General features: G+C 37.8%; 1 protein-coding gene across 4 annotated transcripts in view; it reads right to left on the bottom strand.

The window, feature by feature from the left end:
* Nucleotides 1-26,369, bottom strand: part of FRYL (FRY like transcription coactivator) — a 265,382-nt gene that overhangs the window by 157,986 nt on the left and 81,027 nt on the right. The window contains exon 4 of one of the 4 annotated variants that reach the window (XM_053901596.1): nucleotides 3,000-3,062. The exons of the other annotated variants lie outside the window; for them this stretch is intronic. The gene's annotated coding sequence lies outside the window, so the exon portion shown is untranslated. The remainder of the gene's footprint in view (nucleotides 1-2,999; nucleotides 3,063-26,369) is intronic. 4 annotated transcript variants of the gene reach the window in all.

Genomic DNA, 26,369 nt, shown 5'->3' with positions numbered 1-26,369 from the left:
GCTTCCTCCTAATATTTTAACTGGAGCTAACAGAGGCTCAGAGACGCTGACTATGCTTTCCCTTCCTTGAGATAACTCTTTAAAACACCATAGCTGGGGCGCCTGGGTGGCTCAGTCGGTTGAACGTCCGACTTCGGCTCAGGTCACGATCCGTGAGTTCGCGAGTTCGAGCCCCGCGTCGGGCTCTGGGCTGATGGCTCAGAGCCTGGAGCCTGCTTCCGATTCTGTGTCTCCCTCTCTCTCTCTGCCCCTCCCCCGTTCATGCTGTGTCTCTCTCTGTCTCAAAAATAAATAAACGTTAAAAAAAAAAAAATTTTTAAAACACCATAGCTGTATGGCCCACCCTTAGTTAGCAGACAAAGAGATCTAACTGCACACTACAGATACCCAGCAGCCAGAGATAAAGAAAACAAATAAAAATATTTACCAAACATGAGCAGTAAACATCATTATAGGTTTCAGCACACCCAATCTATTTCAATTAAAACCAGAAACTAAACAAAGATGCAACCTCTTGCCTTATTATTCAACACTAGGTGGTTAAGGAAAAATATAAGATACAAAAAAATTATAATTGTTATAAATACTGAGAAAGAAACACAGCTTTCTATATTAAAGCAATAATCACCTAGAAAGGAAAATGGATAAAAAATCTTCTATTCACAAGTATAAAGTAAGTTGTGATAAATTTAATAAGGAAAACATAGGATTTATATAGCAGAAACTACCAAAACTTTCTCTCTCTCTCTCTCTCTCTCTCTCTCTCTTTTTTTTTAAGCAATCTCTACACCCAACGTGGGGCTTGAACTCACAACCTTGAGATCAAGAAGCTCATGCTCTACTGACTGAGCCAGCCAGTTACCTCTATGAGAATCTCATAAAGAACATAAAAGATCTGAGCAAATGGAAAGACATATTTGTGGGTAAGAGCACTTGTTATTATAAGGGTTAATTCTCACAAAATTATTAATTATGACAATTCCAATTAAGATTTCAATACAATTTTTTTAAAAGTTTTACTGGATAAAACCATCTTCAAGTATACATAAGGAAGAATAAATAGCTCCCAAAAGTTAAAAAAAAAAAATCATTTTTAAAAAATACAAAGAATATTTTCTAAATCAGAAGACAACATAACTATAATTAGAACACATTATAACTATATCTGAAACATTACATCGAAATATAAAATGACTATATTAGACCATAATATAATAGTCAGTAAACATAAGTAAAAATAAATTGGATTAATGTAAAAGATTAGACAGCCTCCCCAAAATCCCAGTATAAGCATTCAACATGGGCAAAAACAGAAGAAAGGGGATGATTTATTTAGTAATAATGTTTGAATATCACCTGACCATTCAACTGAAAAAAAACAAATACACTATACTCAAAAACCAGATGAACAGGATGTTGAAAATTAATTTTAAGTTTTTAAAAAAATTTTTAAGAAAAAAATTCATAGGAGTCCACATACAGAATCCAGGGCAGAGGAAACTGTTGGCTAAGATAGAAAACCTAAAATTATTCTAAAAGGATGAATACATTCAACCAAGTAAAAATTTTTTGATATTTATTAGGCAAACAATACCATAAACAAGACAGGACCAAGTCGGAAAAAAATATAATGCAGATGACAGCTAACATAAAGTATTCAAAAGGGCACTTAGCAATTAACAAGAAAAAGACAACACAATAGAGAAAAACTGGCAAAACTATATATAATTAGTCAATTCATGTAAGAATAAATCTAAGAAGACAACATATGAAAAAACATTCAAACTTTGTAGTATCCAGAAAATGCAAATTAAGGTAGCAATAAGCTTTCATTGTACACACACCAGACTGGCAAATATTAGAACAAGTAATCTATCATTGGCAAGATATAGGGAAACTGACCACTTAACCGACTGCTGATGGAAATGTAACATCCACCTAAGTACAGTCTGGAATGCTGAACAAAAAGACGAGTATTCTGGCTCCTATAGCACAGCACTACAGATATTAATTTCTTTGATCTACAAGCTTTCCATGCAACTCTCTGATTAGAATTTAGTTCTGTATGACCTACCCCACAAGGAGAGGAAAGAATGGCCCGCCAGCTCAAGCATTAACACCCACTTGGCACATTTCTCATTGTAAATTAGTAGATTGGCAAACATAAAAACTTGTCTCTGTCAGACTGTTTATTACAATTCTACCTCCTGAAAAAGATTTCATATCCACTCTCAGCATTAAGGCAAAGTCAAGTTTTGTGACCTGATCCCAGTCTTTGCTGGCCTTCTCTGGCAATTCCTTAAATCACAATCAAAATCTTTGGAGTGAGGCCCAGGCATCTGTATGTTTTTGAAGACTCCCCAACATGACTCTCATGTGCCGCCAAGGTTGAGAATCATTACCTTAAACTATTCTTTTAAAGTGGAACAGTTGGTTCTGTACAATAATTTTACTTAAAACTAATTTTGATCAATAAAAAGTTTCAAAAGTACCATAAATAAGGAAACCTGTTTATATAATAACCACAAATAACATCCATCAAGCAATTTGGAGCTTGTTAAATAAATGCACATCAGGGGCAAAGCTCTAGGAAGCAAAGCAGAGGATCAATAAAACAATTCAAAAACCTAATCTTAAAAAGTCATATGTGGTTCTCCCCGCTCATACTAGAACTCTTGAACTGATTTTTCTCTTGTGCTTTCAGCCACTTTACTCACTGACTCGTGCCCCACACCACACACCCTGGAGCCCCATCAATCCTCTGCCTTTCATTATTTGTGATTTCAAAGGGTGAGGCTTCATTGATGAGAACTTGAGAACCATCAATTCCTCCCCGTGCCTTATATCCTGTATCTGGTCACCAAACCCCATCTTAGTGAAGGGAATCTCCCCCCACCGTCTTTTTCCCGCATGATTAAGCTTCATCTCTATGATACCCTATGTAGACTGTAGAAATGCGTGCCTCTGTACTCTGCATAAAAATGCACCACTAACCTTACCTTCAAGAATGTCACTAAGGCCACTTTATTGGAATCATCATTTTCTTTTCTTCCACAGTCTCCCTACAATAAGAATGACTCATTCACATATTGCTACAAAATTTTATGTGAAGCTTTTAAGTTTTTCCATTTTTTTCAGACTTCATTTTTTTTTTTTTTTTTTAAGAGCAGTTTTAGGTTCACAGCAAAACTGAGAGAAGGAACGGAGATTTCCCATGTACCTTCCGCTCCCCACATGCACAGCCTCTCCCATGATCAACAGTCCCTACCGGCATGGTATATTTGTTACAGTTGACAAACGTATCCTGACACGTCATTATCATCCAAAGTCCATCATTTACCTTACAGTCCATTCTTGGTGTTTTATACTCTATGGGTTTGAACAAATGCATCCACCAACAAAGAACACTGAGAGTAGCTTCACTGCCCCGCCCCCCCCCCGAAATCCTCTGAGCCCTACCCATTCATCTGTCCCTCCTCCCAACCCCTGGCTACCACTTTTCTTATTGTGTCCATAGTTTTACCTTTTCCAGAATGTCCTATAGTTGGAATCCTACTGTATGTAGCCTTTTCAGACTGGCTTCTTTCATTTAGTAATAATACATTGAAGTTTCCTACAAATCTCTTCATGCCTTGAAAGCTTGTTTCATTTTAGCACTTAATACTATTCCATTGTCTGGATGCACCACAGTTTATCCACTCCCCTACTGAAGGACATCTCTGTTGCTTCCAAGTTTTGGCAAGTATGAATAAAACTGCTCTAAACATCAGTGAAGATTATTTTAAACAAAACAAATATCCATTTAATGCATCTAATGTAAATTTGTATTTGCCATTATTTATAGTGTTATGTTAATGGATATTAGTTCATCCTTCATTTTTATATTTTCGCTACTTTCTGTATCACGTGCCAATAAATATATGTATTGTTTCTAAAACCATTCATATGATTTTCTACTATGAACCACCATCACATTTCCAATTCATTATCTTCTAGTAGAAATAGGTCTGATGGTTAGGAATTTGTCTTCTATAGTCTTCCCCAAACAGACTTCTTAATTTTCTTGTTCTAAAAACCCTTAAAACTTTACTCATTTTAGCAAATGTTTTAAATTGGGAAACAGCATGCTTAAACCAACTAGTAGACTCAAAATAAAATTGGAATAAATTCCTCTTAGGCAATGTCCTGTGACATCATGCATTAACAGATTAGGAGGAGGAATAATCAAGAGAACATATTCAGGGCGCCTGAGTATCTCAGTCGGTTAAGAATCCAGCTTCGGCTCAGGTCATGATCTTGCAGTTCGTGAGTTCAAGCCCTGCCTCGGGCTCTGTGCTGACAGCTCAGAGCCTGGAGCTTGCTTTGGATTCTGCGTCCTCTCTGCCTCTCCCCCCATTCATACTCTGTCCCTCCCTCTCAAAAATAAACATTAAAAAAAATTTTTTTTGAAAGAGAACATAACCCAGTCCATCCTGCAAAAGGCTAGCAAACTGTGTCTTATCAATGTGATAATGAGATCGTACACATGGTTACTTCCAGAAATGAAGTCTAAAAGAGTATGGGCAGTATTGCAACAAGCCAGAACCCAATGATTTGGGGCTTAGCCATGACAGTAGGCCAGATACCTATCAGGTGTCATATTTAAAATATTTAGAAATTAGTACAGAGGGGAAATTAGAACGGACTCTGACTATAAATACCACTATAGCCATAAGGATGTATAATGGCTGAATATCAACAATGTTGGAGGTAATAAGAAATCTAGGAATGGAGGCAGAGTATAACAGGTAAAAAGCACCACAGAGATCAATAGAAAAAAAACAACAACAAAAACAATGGAAGAACAACAGGTGTTATGTTAGCAAACATATTATGCATAGTCTAAGAACAGGAAATACAAGGACATGCACTAAGGGAGGTAGATCTCATCATTAAAAAGGTACATCAGCAGCAATTGATTCTCTTCGAGTCCTTATTTTTTGTTTTTGTATGAAAACTTCATTCCCTTGAGGAGCAAAAGCAGAGTCCTGTATTTGAAAGAAATAGAGTTGCCAGAGAGTTTGACAAAGCAAGGCTCAGGAAGGAAGAAACACCCATTAGTAGAGGTGGAGCTCTGACTTCCATTCTTTGCACAAGAAGGAACCGCAGCCTGGACACTAGAACTGAAGAGTAGAGTCAGGCCAAAGCTCATGGTGAGGGGGGCTGATGCGAGTTGGGTGGACTAGTGAGCTCGGGCTCTCCAAAACTCACCATCTTAGCACAGGATAGGAACCAGGGCCTGATAGCAAGATGGGAGTTTAGACACAACTAGAACAGAAGGTACGCACAGGGGAAGGTTATGACATCCAGGTTTATGAAACAGCAGGTCTGAAACTTACCACAGATATTAACACTGTCCTTTTGAATAATCTTAGATGCCTATGAATACCAGGACCATCTGTTTAGATTTTCCCAATTTTGAAATTTCTATCTCATTATTAAACTATGTGTCTTCATTCTAATACTTACCAACATAAAACTTCCAAACAAACCGTGAAACCAAATACTTAATGAGTTGGAGAATCAGCTGTACTTCTCACAAAACAAAATGTTCAGTCTTGAACATAAAGTTTCTCCGTCAAATGAGGTAGACCTGGCTTAAGGAGTTAGAATATATATATCTCTTTTTTAATGGATAAAGCAGGCCCATGATTCCTAAATTCAAAGATGCCTACAGCTAGGAACTCTAAATTCAGGGACCATCACAGAGTTCACACTGTTCATTTAGCACAATGAGTTGGCCTCCTTGTCTAGGCTTCATTTCCTAAAGTAGACAGATTTCTCTGAGGGATGAGAGAATATTTTGGCAATAAGCAATAGATGATTCTTTTCTACTGTGATCAATATGAATTCTCGATAGATATGTCTCTGAAATTAATGTCAATTGAGAACATTAATTACCTTGCCATATTCATTTATAGAATCCAAGTTAAAAATCTCCTTCACCTCCCATATCTATTGTTCCCACCTCTTAAATATTTCTCATATCCATGATTCAATGAGTAAAGATTTTGTGAAACACTCAGAAGAGTACCTAATATGGTAAACATTATAGGTATGTTTGCTAAAAGAAAGAAAAAAAAAAGGAAAAAAAAAGAAATGAGTTTTCTTCATTTGTTCAACCTTCATCTCACGTCTGGTCTACTGCAGTAGCCATCCACCTACATATATGGTCCCTCCCTCTCTCACCCCCACCACCCCTATTCCACGAAAAACATAAGTCTGATAAAAATCACCCTAACTACGGTCACAAAATCCATCAGTGGTTCTCCATTTGTTTTAGGGTTAAGACCAAAATTAATAACAAAGTCTTCACAATTACATGAGCTCTGACCCCTACCTTTCCAACTCATTCCCATGCTTCTCTGCTCCAGCCAAATTGGCCATATTTCCTCCACTGCCCAGCACGGGATATCCCTTCTGTCCACCCACCCTTCCTCCAAACTGTTAATCCTGTCTTCCTTCAGATTTTGCTGAAGTATCACTAGAGATCAGGGAAGACTTTAAATTGATATATGAAGGATTAAAGGATGTTAAAGAATTTGGTGTGTAATGTACAATAATAACTATACTCTGTTGGAAATACTGGATTAACAATATTTTGTTGTATGTTTTTAAGTTAATTTACTTTGAGAGAGAGAGAATGAGTGCTGGAGAGGGGAAAAGAAAGGGAGAGAGGGAGAGAGAGAGAGGGAGAATCCCAAACAGGCTCCACATTGCCAGTGCAGAGCCTGATGCAGGGCTCAAACTCATGAACTATGAGATCATGACCTACGCTGAAATCTCGAATTGGACACAACCAACTGAGCCACCCAGGCACCCTATTGTGCTGTATTTCTGAAAGTTACTAAGAGAGTTAAGTCTTAAAAGTTTTCATTGCAAGGAAAAAAATTCTATGTGAGGTGATGGATGTTAATTAATCTTATTATGGTAATTGTTTTGCTATACACACACACACACACACACATAAAATCATGTTGTATACCTTAAACTTATACAATGTGATACATCAATTATATCTCAATAAAACTGGGGTGGGGGGAGTTTGGGTGTATATTGGGGGTGGGTTCTTACTGCTCTTTAACTTATCTGAACCCCAATTTACTCATCTAATAAAAAAACAGCAACTTATCGACAGATGAGTAGATAAACAAAATGTGGTATATCCATACAACAGAATATTCAGTCATAAAAAGTAATGAAATACCGATAGATAAATAGATGAATCTTCGAAATATGCTAAGTGAAAGAAGATAGTCACAAAAGAACCCTATTAGGATTCCAGTTACATGATGTGTCCCGGAATAGGCAAATCCCTAGAGACAGACAGTAAATTAGTGAGTACGAGGTTCCTTTTTGGGGTAATGAAAATGTTCTACAATTAGAGAGTGGTGATCATTGTACAGCTTGGTGAATAAAAAACTATATAATGTGTAAGCTATACACATTTTTAAAAGGATGACTTTATGGTATGTGAATTGTATATACGTTACATTGTATCATAAACCTATTATTTTTAAAACAACAATGATAGTTTGCCCCAAATTTTTAAGATGATTATGTGAGATTTAACAAACATATGTCCACATAATTTGGACTGTACACACACACACACACACAAATATGTACTTACCACAATAACAGGACTATAATTACCTCAATGCATGGTAAGTAGAATTATTTTAATCAAGTGACATACAAATTTTTTTTTTTTTTTAAGTGACATACAAATTTTAACTGAAATTTAGACAAATGCATAATTAGCCTTTTGGGGTTGACATTTACTATTTTTGCAATCCAGGAAAAACATCATTGAGCATTAAAAACTCTACGAACTTTGCTCATTGTGCAAAAACTCAAGTAATTTATGCAAATTTAGTTTCTTAACATTCCATATCTTATTCATATTTTAATTAACAAAAACCATGGTTAAAATAAGTCAATTTATCTCTTCTATGCCTGGGATGACAAATGACTTTATTGAAACACTAGCTGTCTTAAAATTATGTATGCAAAATAAATTCTATAAATATGTTTACAAGAGGTATTCTATTGATAATAAATGCATCTGTGCCCTTAACAATGCCAATACATAACTGGATACATCTTAGTACTGAATCCTGCATTGTCTTATCAATTTTAGGGAACTAAGCCAATCTTTTAATGATAACATCCTCACCACACAGCTGGTTTAACAGAATGTTCCTGATTCAGTTTTTAAAAGAAGTAAGGCCTAAAACTGTTGGCACAAAGACAAAACCCTGAATTTAGGCCATATGAATGTCACTTCATTGTTGTTACTGAAAGAAATAAGCTCAACTATAATCAAACTTCAGCAGCACTGCATCAACATTCTGCCAGCTAAGCAGGCCTTGAAAACAGAGGGCCTCTGGCGATTAATATAAAACGCAGCATTGAACAATAATACGAATCGTGGGAAATGCATCTTATAAACATGAAACATTATTATTTAATGATAAACAATTATAACGTGCACTGCTATTAAGTTATGTTCAACGACAAACATTTAATTTTTCTTTTTTCTTCAAGAAGAGTAAGGGCAACATGTGAAATATATAATTTATTTAATGGAAAAATTATTTGCCTTTTTTTTTTTATATACAAAGGCTATTAATAAATCAGATTTTTCTGTCCTTCCTGAGAAATTCACTAAATAGAGTTTAGTGAAATGCTAAAATTTTTTGAAATCGCTAAGGTTTCATTTTATAAATTGCTGCTTCAGGAACTACTCCCCTTAGAGACATTACTAGTATAATAATGAACACCAGTATAAGAGGGACCATATATTTATTCTTCTACCCTTTTTCCTATTAGGAATCCATTCCAACAAAAATGATTGCATCCCCAAGCTTTATCTTACCTGCCTGCACAGTTACCAGAACTTAACTAAACATTAAGTATACAAAGAAGTATTGAGTATGTAAAGAACAAAAAAAACAAACTATGCCCTCCAGGGGCTTATACTATAAGCTTTTTTACTGTAAGTAAAAAAGAAAGACACGAATGAGGTGATATATGTAATGATACCATGATGTTTAAGGTGAAGAACAGAACAGATGAAGCATTAAGTGTCTGGTGAACTCAAGAAAAGATGGGTCTTCCAAGGTGAAGAAGAGTTAGTTGTGAAGCAGACATAAGGGCTGAGGGGGGCTAAGAGGATGTGCATCCCAGGCAAAGGAAGCGGCAAATACGAAAGCCCAACACACTTCAGGAGCTGGGCAAGCACAGCAAGAGAGGAGACACAAAACGAGCAGGGGCTGGATGACAAAAGGTTTCATTCCATAGGGGAGAGAAAGACTATGATGGAGGGGAGAGATTTTAAGAGTGGGCTTCTAGAAGGAGCCTTTGGCAGCAACGTGTAAGAGGCTAACAGGAAGCTATGGCAATAATCCGGATGATAATGAAGAGAGGCCTGAACTAAGTTAAGTGGCTACGGCATCAGAAGGCAGGAGAGACTAAGGAAACTGTACAAGGTAGGATGACGCGTCTTGATAATCAGTGGGGAGTAGGTGGTGTAGGGGTGACAGGGGGCTGTTGACCGACACCTGCTTCCTGGCTCAGGGAGACTGTGGATGGCAGTACTGTCTACCACGATAGGGAACGTCTTGTCATTCAAAATGAAACTCAGTCTCCTTCCCTCTACATCTTCTCTGTGTCTCCTGTGGTTCAATAGGATTCCTCTGGTCTCTGTACTCCCCATTCTTTTCACATGGAACAGTCACGTGGTAAGTCATAATGCATACACAGCAGTGCTCATTTAACTTCCTTACTGTTAGCCTTACATGCACGTTTACTCTCTGACTAGAAGCTCCTTATGCACAAAGACCTCATCTACTTGTGACAGTACAGTATGTGCTCCATCAAGGCTGGCTGATTCAAGAGCCGGATTATGGAAACAACCCTAGGAAGAAACAGATAACCACCGTCCTTTTCTAGGGTTTTAAAAATACTTTAATCTTCTCTCTCTCCTTTTTAACTATAACAGGGGAAGGGAAGATTTTAAAAAGTCATCCACAGATACTGGCAAAAGAAAAAATTCTCCCACTTTCCAGGGCTAGGACAGACCTAGTTAGGGCCTTATTGAACAGTGAGATTTGTCTTCTCAATATTAACCTATTGCTTTACAACTGTAAAAACACCTCCAAGAGATATGTGCCATGAACATCCAAGGGCAACGGGATGCCCACAAACTGAATCATCATATTACAAAGGGCCAACAGCAAAGGTTTTACAAACATCTGTTTTTGGTTCACTTTTGGATTAAGGGAATGTGATTACATGAGATTTGGCTGTGGCTGGTTACAGGGTTCAGGCAAAGACATGTAGAAATGTTTAAATGGTCACAAAACAAAACAACCACATAATTCACAAGTATCTAAGCAAACTAAATTTTTACAAAAGCTGCTGTAATATTAAATGCACTGTTTCTACAGAAGAACCTATTACGTATAGCTTCATTCTCACTATAAAACTCACTATTTTTAAAAAGTACATGGCAAGGATGGGGGAAGGAGAAATGAGGGGGAAAGAAAGAATAGAAACCATAGTCTATTTTAGTAAAAATGCATTCTGTATTACCCTTTCAAGTAGTAAAAGTATTTAATTTAAATTAGCAATTATCTTTCAATTATAATTCTCAATATTTTAATTCACTTAGAAACTTTCCTAGAACTAGGATAACTTTCTGCCATCTGGCACAACAATATCTCCATATGGAAGAATTACTTACAGATCAGAAATAAAAGAAATACGGAGATTGTAAATGCAGTATATTTGGCAATACAAATACAAATCTCCTCAAATTATATTCTAGAAGGCTTTACCTTAAGAGGTTTTCTCTCTTCTATATCAACATTTGGTCCTTTGTATTATTTACTTACAAAATAAAACTACACTAAATAAATATTTTGGTAAGGAGTTAACTGGAAAAAATTAAATTTAGTCTTTCATATTTTATTCATTAGTTTGCTCAGACACTGGCAGCACAGTTGGGAGTAAGAACAACTAGGTTCTAATTCTAGTTCTTTGCCACTGTATGACCTTGGAAAAGTCACATTTTTTCTAGATTTCTTTTTTCTCTGGGCAAAACAGACATTATAACAGAATCATTGCTTGATTAATTCATTAGATTGATATCATATTATTGCGATAATTTTGCAAAAAAAAAAAAAAACAGACTATGGTAATAAATCACTTCTATAAGTACTTTCAGATCTTCAGAGTAAAGTACCACTGGAAAACACTGGAAATACTGAACAAAATCAGTATTTCTGCCAAAACCACAGATTGGAGAGTTATGGACAAAATAGTCACTCGGTGACATTAGTTTTACTGACCTCCCTGAACTTTGAATGTTCTTTATCAGAAAATTCACTGTATAAGAGAAAATTACTCATTGTAACTTCAATTATAGTAATAGGGGAAAGTTATGCTCATTATATTAAATGGTCTGACGCCTTCAGATAGCTGATGTTGCTTCAAACAAACATTTTGTACCAACAGAACTGTGGAATAATACTGGTATCTGATAACCCTGCAAAGATCAGAGTCTATTTTTCATTTCTCCCCCTTTTATTTGACCAACTGAGAGAAACTTTGCCAGAATGACACAAATTCGCAAGAAAACCAACGCTGGTAAATTTCAGTCAACGACTATTTAACAACTGCCCAGTGTGTACACAGCTAGATCTGTCTCACTGATTACCATCCAAGAAAATACTCCTCATGTTATTTTCAACAGCTTTTCTTCTATTTGGACTGGTCTAAAGAATTAGCATGCAAGGAATGGCAATGATCATACATCAGCATTTCTCCCATTTGGGAACGTATATACTCACAGCTGCTGCTCCAGGACTTTAACAAGGACTTTATGCTAATTTCAAAAAACACAGAATCCTGTAGGCTCAACATTGTGTCTCAACTGGCTACAGCAGCAGCAGCAGCAGCAGCAGCAACAGCAGCAACAGCAGCAGCAGCAGCAGCAGCAGCAGCAGCAGCAACGGATTTGTTGATCTATCTCTCCAAGCCGCTGTCCCTTCCCCTCTCGCAGGCGGCGAGTTTTGGCCCACAGTGCCTTGGCTTCATTACCATGCAGTCTCGCAGTGACGCACAACTATAGTGGAAACGCTGCTGAATGCAGATGAACTATCCAGTTGAATAAAAGCTTACAAGTTTATTACAAGTGCCCTGAAGGACATCATCACCTTTCCTTAGGTAGGCATACACGTGGCCACAATTATCTTCTCTGCTTATGTTCCTGTTACCAGTTTTGATGAGCTGTGTCTCTGGCCGCCTTTAGTATAGTCACTGCTAGTAAACAGACAAGGGTAGAGCTCTGCCCTTGGGTGCTAACTTTTCTCACTAAGGGTCTTAGAAATAAAAACAAATTCAGGTTTAGCATAAGATCTTTAAATCTTTTCCTGTAATAGCTGACAAAAAAAAAAAAAAAAAAATCAGTGGTATTTATTGCATCCCAGTAGCAGTTTTCTCTAGGTGATATTAGTAGTAAATTCTCTCCACCCTTCTACACATCCAGGCAGTAAGCAGTGCCTTTCTCAGCATGCTTATGATGAGAGAGTCCCCTGCCTCACTTAACCCACCAGAGAGAACGCTGGCTAAAGGGATGAAAAGATGATGTAATGAACACTGTGGCTGAGCCCCCACCAGCCCTCTAAAACTGCTCAGCTCAGGACAAAGTTTCCTCTGCGGCATTCAACTTATTCAAAAGAGGGAACTCTATTATAATAATGGGATTATTTCAAAACATAGGGCCTTCTATTCTTAATGTAGCACATAATTCCCCTAGAAAATCTTACAGTCAGAAAATCTTACAGTCAGAATATCCATGAACAGCGAGAAATCTTCTGGTCAAATAAAATGCACATTTTAAAAACTTTATTCCATAGAAACTTCTGAAACTGGAAACGGACACTCTTACAAGCCTAACGGCTCTTCAAAATAGTGGGAAAGTTTCATAATCAAAACAAATAATATGTGACTGTCAGAAGTGTCTTGACCTCATAATTAGTTTACTGCGACTCTGAAGGTCAATGGAACACGTGTTTTTCCATATGTGCAATACATTTGAATTGACCCACTTTTGCTATTACATCCTTGAAAATACTACAAGGAAGGAGTAAATTCAGTGATCAAAGTCGTAACTGAATAGATTTATTCATAACCAAATGGCTCGGCACTGTGTTAAAAGCTAAAAGAACATATGCACTTCCATACCCTAAGGGAAAAAGATAATCCTACCCTTTAAGACATACTCAGTGGTAACAGTATTGCTGGGAGTTTCATTGGAAGCTTGTACTTCTTCAGAGTAGTTCAAGAAACATGGAATAAGTCTGGGCCACTCCTAGTCCTGAACAGGCCCCAAACCTAATTCAAAGCAGGGCTGCAAAAAAGCTAATCACACAGAACCACCCCCCCCCCCCCCCCCGCCAATACCAAAATACATTGTTTGAACACATCTTCTTGATCAGAGACATCTCAGGATCAGTTAAGAGCAGGGTTTCCCCTGGTCAAATGAAATATAAAAGACTCACAGTGTTGCGTGAATAAACAGCATTCCCCGGTCCAAAAACACTACCTCCTACAATCCATTCTTGTACATTAACAATGTGTATCAACAACCAAAAGGTTCTGAGTTGTACACAGACCAGTTTGATATTTCTTTTTCATTAAAGCAGTCCCCAAAGTGATTTGACAATACAGTCGTCTTGTCATCAAACAGCTGTTAACAGATTGAGGGAATAAGCTGATCTAGACCTAAGCAAAGTATACCATTAAATGCCCAGACTCAGAAGTGAACCATGTCAGAGGCGCCTGGGTGTCTCAGTCAGTTAAGCATCAGGTCATGATCTCACAGTTTCGTGTGTTCAAGCCCCGAGTTAGGCTCTATGCTGACGGCTGTGGAGCCTGCTTGGAATGCTCTGTCTCCCTCTCTCTGCCCCTCCCCTGCTCACTCTCTCTCTCTCTCTCTCTCTCTCTCACTCAAAACAAATAAATAAACATTTAAAAAAAAGAAAGAAAGAAAGAACTGAACCATATCAGCACGCAGGCAACTCAGGAGGCATATGCCAAGATATTCTGCCTTATTTTTCTACCCCTATTGAGGTAAGCCTACTAGCCTCACACAAATCTTAAAAGCTAATAATATTTGGCTATAATGTCTCACCAAAGTAGTCAAGGTTCATTCCTAGTGAACCTTTAAAGACTGTAACAAGCAAAACTGTCATATAGAACATCAGAGTATGAGAACTTTTTTGAGAGTGGGGGTAGAGGTTAAAAGGTAATTTTCTTATAATGTTAAAAAATGTATTTTCTTCTGCTTAAATTTTGCCTACACGGATATGAAAGAATATAGAAGAACCTAAAGTTTCTGTTATATCTATCTAATCAGCCTGTTACCCTATATATACAGCCAAAGCAAGTCAATAGTTTCTCTGGGGCATAGATGGATAAAATTAATTTCAGGGTTTATCTTGGAAGTTCCGCTTTATACCAGGATTTCCTTAGAGACAAAGGGTGAGTGAAAATGGCACTTTCTATATATATGGGAAATAATTCAACAGGCCTGACTATATGGGCAGAGCCTGGGCTCTGAACTTTATTCTGAAATGCAAATAACACAATAAGTAGCATTACTACTCCAAATAGTAATCATAAATTTAACAAAGTTTAATGGAATAAGTATTTCTTTTCTAATGCTTCTCAAACTTGTATCACCCAAATCACTCAAGTATTAATCAGAAGAACTACATATTCACCCATAACGATATATGTACCCAACAATACTTTTGGAAGACCCCAGGGTAGCAGAGACCTACTGTATTCTGAACGCTTTCTCAATCTCTCAATTACTAGTCATATTTTTACACTACACAAGTAGCACTCCTATCATTCTTCAAGTGAGTTCTCTATTTTAACCTATCAATGAATCACAGAAATACATACGTAGCCTAGAGCTTATTGTGAGTTTGCCAAAGACCAGTCAAAATACCAGTCCTCGGGGCACCTGGGTGACTCAACTGGTTAAGCGTCAGACTTCAGCTCTGGTCACAGTCTCACGGTTCTTGAATTTGAGCTCCGAGCCGGGCTCTCCGCTGTCAGCACAGAGCCTGCCTCAGATCCTCTGTCCTCCTCTCTCTCTCTGCCCCTACCCCGCTGATGTGCATGCACCCTCTCTCCAAAATAAATAAACATCTTAAAAATATATATCGGCCCTCTATTTTATTCTGTCTATAGATTCGGAATTCTCCAGGTTGTATCATACATATGTATTTTTTGGTATCCTCACCATAGAAAGATAGCCAGAGAAATCATTTCTTGAGGGCATATCCTTGGCAGAATAGAAAAATCCATTTTGGATAATTTTCTTTAACAATACTCCTCTCCACCTTTTAGATTATAATATATTAAAGAATGCTTTTAAAATGATAAGATCTCAGGGGTGCCTGGGTGGCTCCACTGGTTAAGTGTCAGACTCTTGATTTCAGCTAAGGTCATGATCTCATGGTTTGTGGGATCGAGCCCCATGTTGGGCTCCACACTGACAGCTTGGAGCCTGCTTGGGATTCTCTTTCTCTCTCTGCCCCTCGCCTGTTCATGCCCTCTAAAAATAAATAATTTTTTTAAAAAGGGGGGTAAGGTTTTAAAAATATAAATAAATCTATTAATTTTTAAAATGCTAAGATTTAGAATTTTTAAAATTCTTTAATGTTTACTTATTTTTGACAGACAGAAAGAGAGAGAGGGAGAGAGAGAGAGAGAAAGCAGGGAGGGGTAGAGGGTGAGGGAGACACAGAATCCGAAGCAGGCTCCAGGCTCTGAGCTGTCAGCACAGAGTCTGACACGGGCTCAAACCCACAACTGCGAGATCATGACCTGAACCAAAGTCAGACACTTAACTGACTGAACCACCCAGGTGCCCCTTTAATGTTTACTTATTTTGGGAGAGAAAGAGTTCTCCAGCAGGGGATGGGCAGAGAAAGAGGGGGGAAAGAGAGAGAGAGAATTCCAAGCAAGCTCCATGCTGTCAGAGCAGAGATGGACATGGGGCTCAGTCTCACGAATCAGGAGATCATGACCTGAGCCAAAATCACAAGTCACACACTTAACTGACTAAGCCACCCAGACGTCCCAAGATTTAGAATATTTTTAAGAATTTCATACTTTCAATATTACCAGCCTTTTGCTGGGATCTTCTTGGTCTGGGGCAGATAATATAAAGCACTGCATACAGAAGACGGCTAAGGCAGTTCTCTTGCCCTCAAGGAGTTAGAAAGTAAGTTTCCCTCTTCCTTTTAATCAATTTCCATTTAATTCTACACTCTTTTCACTGGCACTTTAAGGATTCACGGAATTAGTTACTTGCTTTACATTTCTAAGTAGAAGGAAGACAGAGGTACATTCTAACACACCAAAGGAATGTGTACCAGGAAAAATAATATATCTTTCAAAAATATTCCATTTAGGTATAGGTTCTGAACAAAATGTTCCTCAATATATAACGAAGTTTGGATTTAACAGAATATCATACAATTCACTAAAATTTATCCGCAAGGAAATTAAAGTCTTCAATTATTAACATTCTTAGAAAGGGGGCAAATATAAGCATTACCCGTCATATTAACACGTTTTATAAATATCTCAGAACTTATTAAACTGGTATCCAAAACAATTACAATATGATAAAAACCAGAAACTTGGCAACTTTTTCTATATAAAGTGTCAACTATCCCATCACTCCTAGAGCCTTCGATAGTCCCAACAAATTTCAGCCTCTTCAAAAAACCCTTATCTTTTCTGGAGTTTAAAAAAAAAGATTGAAAGACTTTAGGTATGGAAGGAAAGATGCTCTCAGGTTCACTAGGTAATTAATACCACACATGACATACAAAGAAGAAAACAGGGTATGGGGTGGGTATAATAGGTAATGAGGATTAAGAAGTACACTTGCTGCTTTGGATTCTGTGTCTCCCTCCCTCTCTCTGCCCCTTTCCCACTCGCATTCTGTGTCTATCTCTCAAAAATAAATAAACATTTAAAAAAAAAATTTTTTTTAAGTGCACTTAGGTTGAGCAATCAGTTGATATATGAAATTACTGAATCACTATACTGTACACATGAAACTAATATAACACTGTTAACTATACTGGATTTTAAATAAACAGATAAACAGTAATTATCTATAATTATATCAGTAACTAACATTTACTTCTTAGTGCACTTACTTTTCTACTTCTTATAGATATTCCAAACTTTCTACAGTGGATTTAACATTTTAAAACTTCACTACAAAAAGGGAGCAGGACTCCCTGGGGAAATGGCAGATTCTAGAGCTAGAGCACAAACACACGTGATAAGCCTAGAGCATCTTTCTGCAAGCCAGAAAGTAGAAAGGGGCTCAAAATACAAAACAATGTGGGTATATCAAAAGGATATAGGAGCCAACTGAAAGAGCTGCCAATAGCCAAAGCTGTAATAAATTTTATTTTTAAAAAAATGTTTGACTTATTTTTGAGACAGACAGAGCATGAGCAGGGGAGGCACAGAGAGAGAGGAAGACACAGAATCTGAAGGAGGCTCCTGGCTCCAAGTGGTCAGCACAGAGCCTGACGCAGGGCTTGAGCTCACAAACCTTGAGATCTGACCTGAGCTGAAGTCGGACACTTAACCAAAAAAGCCAACCAAGCACCCCTATAATAATTTTTTTGAGAGAGAGACAGAGACAGAGACACAGGCAGAGAGAGAGAGAGAGAGAGAGAGAGAGAGAGAAAGAGAGAATGCATGCAGGCAAGTGGGGGAAACGCAGAGGAAGAGAATCTCAAGCAATCTCCATGCCCAGCACAGAGTCGGCCATAAGGTTCTATCCAACCACCATGAGATCATGACCTGAGCTGAAATCAGGCATTGGGTGCTTAACCAACTGAGCCACCCATGCACTAAACAATAAAATAAATAATATAGTTTTGAAATATAACCCCAAGTATAAAATAAACATCTATGAATCTATACTGATATTAAATAAATGACCAAATAAGTAACAGAGAAGAGACAAATCTCACAGTGTACAGAAAACAGTTAACCTAGCAGGTCTGTTACCCTTTGAAATATCTGCTTACAAGATTGGTTCTTAGCTAGCATCTGAGAATTTCGATTTTAAGAGGGCCCCACCATTCCAGGAACTAAAAAGAGTGGTTCACTATGCCTAAACTGTCGGTACAAACAGTATAGTTTAGATTAAACATTTGTTTTCCTTCAGGGAGTCTAAAACTTGGGTATGTGTCAGGCAGAGGGTACCTATGTGACCAGCCCCAATAAAAATCCTGGGCACTGAGTCTCTAATGAGTTTCTCTGATTGGTAACATTTCACCCGTAATGTCATAGCTCACTGCTGGGGAATCACGTGCTTCCCCTATAATGCTACAGGAAAATTCTGGAAGCTGGCACCTGGTTTCCCCTGGATTTTGCCCCACATGCCTTTTCACTTGCTTATTCTGCTTATTACTCTTATGCTATAATAAATCACAGCTGTGAGTACAACTATATGCTGTGTCCGCGAGTCCTTCTAGTAGATCATAAAACCCGAGAGGGGCACCTGGGTGACTTAGTCAGTGAGGTGTCCGCCTTTGGCTTAGGTCGTAATCTCAGGGTTCGTGAATTTGAGCCCTGCATTGGGCTGTCTGCTGTCAGCACAGAGCCCACTTCAGATCCTCTGCCCCTCCCCACCTGCCTCTCTCAATCTCTCTCTCTCAACCTCTCTCTCTCTCTCAAAAACAAATAAACATTTAAACCTGAGAGTGGTCTCAGGGACCTCTGTGACATATTCAGGAGAATTCCAAATAATTTATGTAGGTAATTTACCCTCAAGAAAAACATTACTCCTAACCCTTAAAAGCATGAGCTACACTAAGTGACTTTCTTCCAAGGCATACAATATAGAAAGCAGGGAGAAAAGAGTAACTTTATTCTGGAGAAACCTGACATACACTACCTCAAGCCAGGAGATCAAGGTTAACATCATCACTGATAAGAGTACACACTCTTGATATATAATACAATATGATGAAAATGGCACTTTATCTCTGCGTTCTTCCTGCCAAGAAGCCATAACCCGAGACTAACCATGGGAAAAAAAATTTTTGATAAACCTAAATTGAAGAGTCTGCAAATTACCAAACCAATATTCCTCAGCGTTATCAAGGTCATTAAAAACAAGGAAAGTGTGGGAAACTATAATATAAAATTATATATAAAATATAATACTCAGGGCATTCTGTAGATACTCTAAAAGGTAACAGGGCTAAAGACTACCATGAACGCTCCTTAACAAAGCTTCAAAGGATCCACAACAAGCCTCAAAGGATTAAATGATCTGTAAGTACTGCCTTTTAGAGCAAAGAATAACACTCTTTAAGAGAATGTAACAAAATCCAGCTCTTGACAATGTCACATTTCTAATCTCCAGCATCCAACAAAAAAAATATTTAAAAATTATTAAAAAGTACTATTAAATTATCTGTCAAGATGTAGGAAAATGTGACCCATAAAATCAATATGATAGATCCAGAAATGACAGAAATGAGGGAAATAGCACATGTGTTCTTTAAAAAGCTATTATAAAGTCTTTAAAAAGCTATTTATAAATAGGCTGAAAGACTTAAAGGAAAAAAATAAACACAATGAAGAGAAAATAGAAGATATAAAAAGCAGACTCAAACAGAACTTTGAAAAATAAAATATACTATATCCGTAACAATAAATTCACTAGACACACCAAGAAAAATTAGATTCTAGGAAAGAAAGGAACGGTCAACTTGGAGAAATGGAAATAGTAGCTCCAAAGCGAAGTGCAGATAACAAAACAATAAAAAGAGAATTCTCAAAGCTCCAGTGACCTTTGGAACAACACCAAACAGCCCAACCTATTTGTAATTGGAATCTGAAAGGAATGAACAGAAAATATTCCCTACGGAAACAATAATTTTCTAAAATCGAGGAAAACTATCAACCCACAAATCCAAAACTGTCATCAAACCTCAAAAAGAATAAACACACATACACACACACACACACACACACACACACACAAACCATGCCAAGGCACATCATAATCAAACTGCAGATAACCCAATGACAAAGAGAAAATCTTAAAAAGCAGTCAAAGAAAAAGTAAGTTACATACAGAGGAAAAAAGATACAGATCAACACAGATGTTTCATCTGGAACTATACAAGGCACTATCATGGGCACTGAATCCCTAAGGAGTTTCTCTGGTTGGTAACATTTCACCAGTAATGATACTGCTGAAAAGCTTAAAGCATGAAACTGATGACCTGTAATTCTACATCCAGTGAAAATATCTTGCAAAGATATACGCAAAAGTTTTCTGAGACAGACAAAACCTAAAAGAATCTGTCACCAACAGATCTGCATACAAAAAAATGTCAAAGTTCTTCAGGAAGAAAAGAGGATTATCCAAAATGAAACTTGAATTCACACCATTGATGAAGAATGCCGGGAATGGTACACCTGCATTTTCTCATTTTAAATTTCTTTAAGTTAATTGGCTGCTTAAAGCAAAAGTGGTTAACATACTGTCAGGTTTAATAACATATGCAAAAACAAAAGTTCTGACTACAATGGTACAAAGGATGGAGGGGAGAAACAGAAGTATAAGATTTTAGGTTCTGGGACGCCCAGGGTGGCTCCATCGGTTATGTGTCCGACTTCCGCTCAGGTCATGATCTCACATTTCGTGGGTTCGAGTCCCGTGTCAGGATCTGTGCTGACAGCTCGGAGCCTGGAGCCTACTTTGGATTCTGTGTCTCCCTGTCTCCCTGCCCCTCTCCTGCTTGCACTCTGTCTCTCTCTCTCTCAAAAGTAAATAAACATTTTTAAAAAATTTAATAAAAATCTTTAAAAAAGATTTTAGGTTCTTACATGATACATTAAATATTATGTTATTATTTGAAAGCAGACTGTGATAAGTTGAAAAAAGAGTTTTTTAAAAAAGCTAATAAGAGAATAAGTTACAATACTAAAAAGTATACAATTAGTAACAAAAGAAGGTAACAAAAGAGGGAGAAAAATACAAACCATGCCATTAATTACGCTAAATAGAAATCGTCCAAACACTGGGTGCAAGCGGCCTGTCAAATGCTAAATGATGATTTAGTGAATAAAACAGATCTCTGTGCCCTAAGGAAGGTTAGGATACAAGGGGGCAGAGAGAGAGAGAGAGAGAGAGATGGGGGGTGTCCCCACATATAACCATGCAAATATACATGACAAATTGTGACTAAGACTGTGACTAAGGCAATAAAGTGGATCTACTGCCAGAGGAAAACAGTCGAGGCCCTACCGAGCTAGGGTGGTCAGGGATGAACACTCTGAGGGGACAATACCAAATGTCCAATCTGTTCGGCAGTGTATCTCCCGAAGGACGAATCTTTATGCTTAAACCCAAAAAAGAAAATAGGCTAAAATCAAAGTAACTCTGGCTGGCCAAGGATTAAGGTGCTAAAGTCATACCCACTTGGTTCTTTCACTTACCTGAGGACATTTGCCAAGAACCCCTGAGATATCCAGAGGGCCCCCACGAAACATTGAAATTGTTAATCGGATAGCATAGAAGAGTTTTGAGCAGGAACGAGGCCAGACAGACCAGCAGACTGGTTAGGAGACTGTGTTCTCCTGAAGTCTCCTGAAGAAGTTGCTGAGGTGAGAGACACTAAGAAACTAAATAGTATACCTACAGGAATCAGGAAAAAAGCAATAAAGATAGGAATAAGAAGAGAGATTCCAATTTTTCCTACTAGATACTTCTTGATGTATTTGATGACTGACAGGATAAAGGGAAAAAAAGTAAAGCTGAAATCTCAAAAGTGAGCCCTAGGTTTAGGTAACCACGTGGGTCATGGCACTAACCATGGGAGAGCCAAGTGTAGGTCACATCAAGAAGAGTTTGGGCTACATACACCTAAAGTACAAAAACGATGTCAGGACTACAGATAAGAGGAGGATACAGGGACAGAAGAGAAGCAGACAGACAATCTACCCCACAAGCTCTCTAGCTGTCTTTTCCATTGATGAGGGGGGAAAAAATGAATTCATTATTTTCAAGTACCTGCTAGCCAGCAATAACCACAAAGCAATGGATACAGCAGAACTGAAGAAAATTCAAACCAAAAATAAATAATAAACAAACAAACAAATAACAGAGAGAGAGAATTCAAATACAGAGAGAGAGAGAATTCAGAGAGAGAGAGAGAGAATTCAAATACAGCACTATGAGAGAGAGCCAACAAAATAAACAAGTCAGTAATGAAGGGAATCTGCCCCTGAAATGCATCAGAATTCCACCTTGATTTCTGGTAGTAAGCTTTTCAGGTGACATCCAAATTAATTGCTCATTTTGGAAAGGCAAATCTAGTTTCTGAATTAACAGCCATAGCTGTAAGAGGATTTCTAATAAAGATACGTTTTATACAAACGTCACAGACTGGACCAATGCCATCAATACGTTCACATATTAGCAACATAAAATCTGTAAAGGAGCATTTTAACTAAGCTCTATAATTTGAGGTGTGGTTACCTATGCAGCAATTATATTACAATTGAGTGTGCTGTAAGGTACAATTACTGCTACCTTCCTGACACAGGGTATTTATTAATAGTCCAACTTGTTCCTAGCTTTTGGTTTAAGTTATTTTTATACATTTCACACATTAAAAAAAAAATTGCTTCCTCTGCTTAAAATGAAGCAGTCCAGACCCTGTAATCATATTTTCTTCCTTGCCTTCACAAACCATACCAATTTGCTATCATTTGGTCCAGTGCTAAGATATTATTATTTCTTGAATGAGAAGAAAACCTGTTTATGAATATATTTAAAATTAATTCTCGAGGTCGTATCTGGAAATCAGAAATTATTTTCAATTACCTGAAATAATTTTTGACGATACTGTTAATAAAAGCCCAGAGTTAAAGGCACCTGGGTGGCTCAGTCAGTTGAGCGTCTGACTTCTGCTTGGATCATGATCTCACAGTTCGTGAGTTCCAGTCCCATATCTGGCTCACTGCTGTCAGCACAGAGCCCACTTCAGATCCTCTGTCTCCCCTTTTCTGCCCCCTCCCCCATTCACGCTCTCTCTCTAAAAAATGAAAATATTAAAAATAAATTAAAAAATAAAAATAAAAACCCAGATTTAAATTCTCTATTCAAAAGGCTACTATTAGATTTGTATTTTTATCACAATGCACGTAATGTATATTCACTGCCCCAAAAGAAACCAGAATTGTCAATACTAAGATACTTTCACTGCCACTACATATTATAGAGATACACTGGGAAGAAAGAGGTATTATATGCATTATAATTAGTCAATCCGACTGGCAAAAGATAGATAAAATTCTATAAGCTATGAATAGGGTGAACACAAAATGACCAAAGCAGGACTTTTTTGATCACAAAAACAGGCACCCTTGATGACATGCCAGAACAGAGATACAAACCACAACTGACCGGGGTCTATGGAGACCTACGGTCACCTTATCCAAAAAGTAAAGGCTCACCATTTCCTGCCAATGCTCACCTTTCTGGATTTTTCCTGCATTGCCAGTGACATGTAACTTACCATCAACTAGAAGTTTTTATCATTAAAGCCACCTTTGATATCATTCTTAGTTTTACAACAAAGGGATGAGTCAGCAAGGCTAGAGGAGTAGAGGAGTCGAAACCAGGAAAGGAAAGGAGATGTCAATACATTGCACAGGGAACCAAATGTACAGACAAAAAACCACACTTAGCAAACGGAGTATCAGTAGGGGTAGGAAGCAAAGATGAAGAGATTGTCCAGCAGAATTAAATGGGCAAGCCCCAAATACAGAAAAAAAAGTACAGGTAAACTTAACGTATACTGTACTAAGAAGAATCTGGATGGGGCGCCTGGGTGGCTCAGTCGGTTAAGAAGAGTCTGGAAAACTCTACCTTCATAATCTTAATATTCTTCAAAGACCCACTCTAAACCTAGTAAATCAAAACCTACGTTTTTATAAGATCCATAGGTCATTCTCAAGCACATCAAAGTTTAAGAAGAGCTATTTTAAAATACACTGATATAAAAATATCATTCTCTTATTTATGCCATTTTTAGTATACACTTATACTCGCTTAAAAGTAGAGATTAGGAAAATTCAGAAGCCTAAGAAATAAATTTGCTGTATTCCCTACAAAGAACTTTTCAGAGATTTTTTGTTTCGCTTTTTTAATGTTTTTTATGAATTTATTTTTGAAAGAGAGAGAATACAAGTGGGGAAGGGGCAGAGAGAGAGAGAGGGAGACACAGAACGTGAAGCAGGCTCCAGGCTCTGAGCTGTCAGCACACAGCCCGACATGGGGCTCGAACTCACAAACCGCGGGATCATGACCTGGGCCAAGGTCACTTAACCAACTGAGCCACCCAGGCACCCCAGAGGGTTTGTTTTTTTTTTCTAATAATTTCTTCATCAACTAGACTAGAAATACATAGCAGCTTATACTTCTTTAGAATAGTGTAAGAGAGCATCACACAGCTTACCTATTCTTAAATCATTCTTTAGGGAAAAAAAGCTATCAAAAAACCTGAGAAAGAGAAGAATTTAGAATTTAGGTAAGGTGACTATAATTTACATCTGTGATAATGAGGTTATTTTGGATTCTTTAACAATTTAAATGAAGGGATCAAATGATGGAAGGTTCACTTTGCCGAAACAGATTTCAGAAAAATATAAAGCTAAACAACAGACTAATCCTCATTTTAATGGCCATCTTTCCACAAAGAATCACCTGAGATTAGGTAATTACCTTTACAGCTAACTTATTCTTTTAAAATAACAAAAAGACTAGGTTTAATACATTTGATGATTAAGACAAAGTGTGTTTTCTGTCCACATATGTGGCAGGAGGGAGTGAGAGATGGGAGGAAGGTATACATACTTATGGCCTAACGGACAGGGGATTCCAATGTGGAAAGGTCTTAAACAAAATGATTGTTAAAAGCAACCATTTCAGAGCTCCACATCAGAACACAAAGGGCATACAGGAAATGTAGTAAGCCAACAACTGTTACCTTTAAAGAATAAACTATCCGGCCTTCCACAAAGAGTCACTGAATCACAGAATTTTTTTGTTGTTTAAACTGGAGAGACTTTGAAGATCACATAACCTAATCTGTTATACCTTAGATGAGAGACACAATGGAAGCCCAGGGAGGACAAATGATGCATGTGGATCCCAAATCAAATTAACAAATATTTACTGAACACCTACTACGGATAAAACACTATTCCAGGGCACCTGGGTGGTGCAGTCGGTTAAGCGTCCGACTCCGGCTCAGGTCATGATCTCACGGTTCGTGGGTTCAAACTCCCGCATCAGGCTCTGTGCTGACAGCTCCGAGCCTGGAGCCTGTTTTCGGATTCTGTGTCTCCCTCCCTCTCTCTGCCCCTCCCCCACTTGCACTCTGTCTCCCTCTGTCTCAAACATAAATAAACATTAAAAAAAGTTTTTTAAATAAAAAATTTTAAAAAAGCACTATTCCAAAGGCTACAGAAAATACAAGTAAGTAAGTGTAGCATTAGATCCCTTCAAATGGATCCCCTTCCAATCTCTGCTTCCCAGGTTAAGTTACCTGCACAGAACCCTCTGATGTTACCAATATTCTTTCCTATATTCCAGTTAGGGGTTTGAACACTTGGGTCCGCAGGCTAAATTGGGTTCATCGCCTGTTTTTGTAAACAGAGTTTCACTGAAACACAGCACATTCATTTGCAGATCATCTAGGCCCCTTTTGCCCCACAAAGTCATCGCGAAGTATTTGTGACATAGACGTGTGGCCTGCAAAGCCTACAGCAGTTACTATCTGGACCTTTCCGGAAGAGGTTGGCCAACCCATGTTCTAGATCATTACTTGTACGACTTGGGGATTTTGTTTGAAGCTACTGGAAGGTTAGTTTTGCCTCAGGAACCACTGCCCACCGAACAACGTGCTAGATGGTTTCAAAGGAAAAGCCAGGTGCTAAATACGGCAACTGACAGCAGCTCTCAGCAACAAGTAAAAACTTGCTCTGGTCCATAGAAGACAAGAATCAAAGGAGAGAGGACTCTAAAATCCAACAAACATTTACTAGCTGCCTACTAAGTACTTGGCATTGGGCTAGGCTCTGGAGCTACTCACATAAGATCAAGTCTATTCACAAAGAATTCACCATCTGGTAAAAGAAACAACACGTTTGTATTAAATGGAATAGCAGAAGCT

Source organism: Panthera pardus, unplaced genomic scaffold, assembly GCF_024362965.1.
Source record: "Panthera pardus isolate Hobbes unplaced genomic scaffold, ASM2436296v1 HiC_scaffold_13, whole genome shotgun sequence".
In the NCBI taxonomy this organism is placed as follows: domain Eukaryota; kingdom Metazoa; phylum Chordata; class Mammalia; order Carnivora; family Felidae; genus Panthera; species Panthera pardus.
This window is presented reverse-complemented; position numbering and strand designations above follow the sequence as displayed.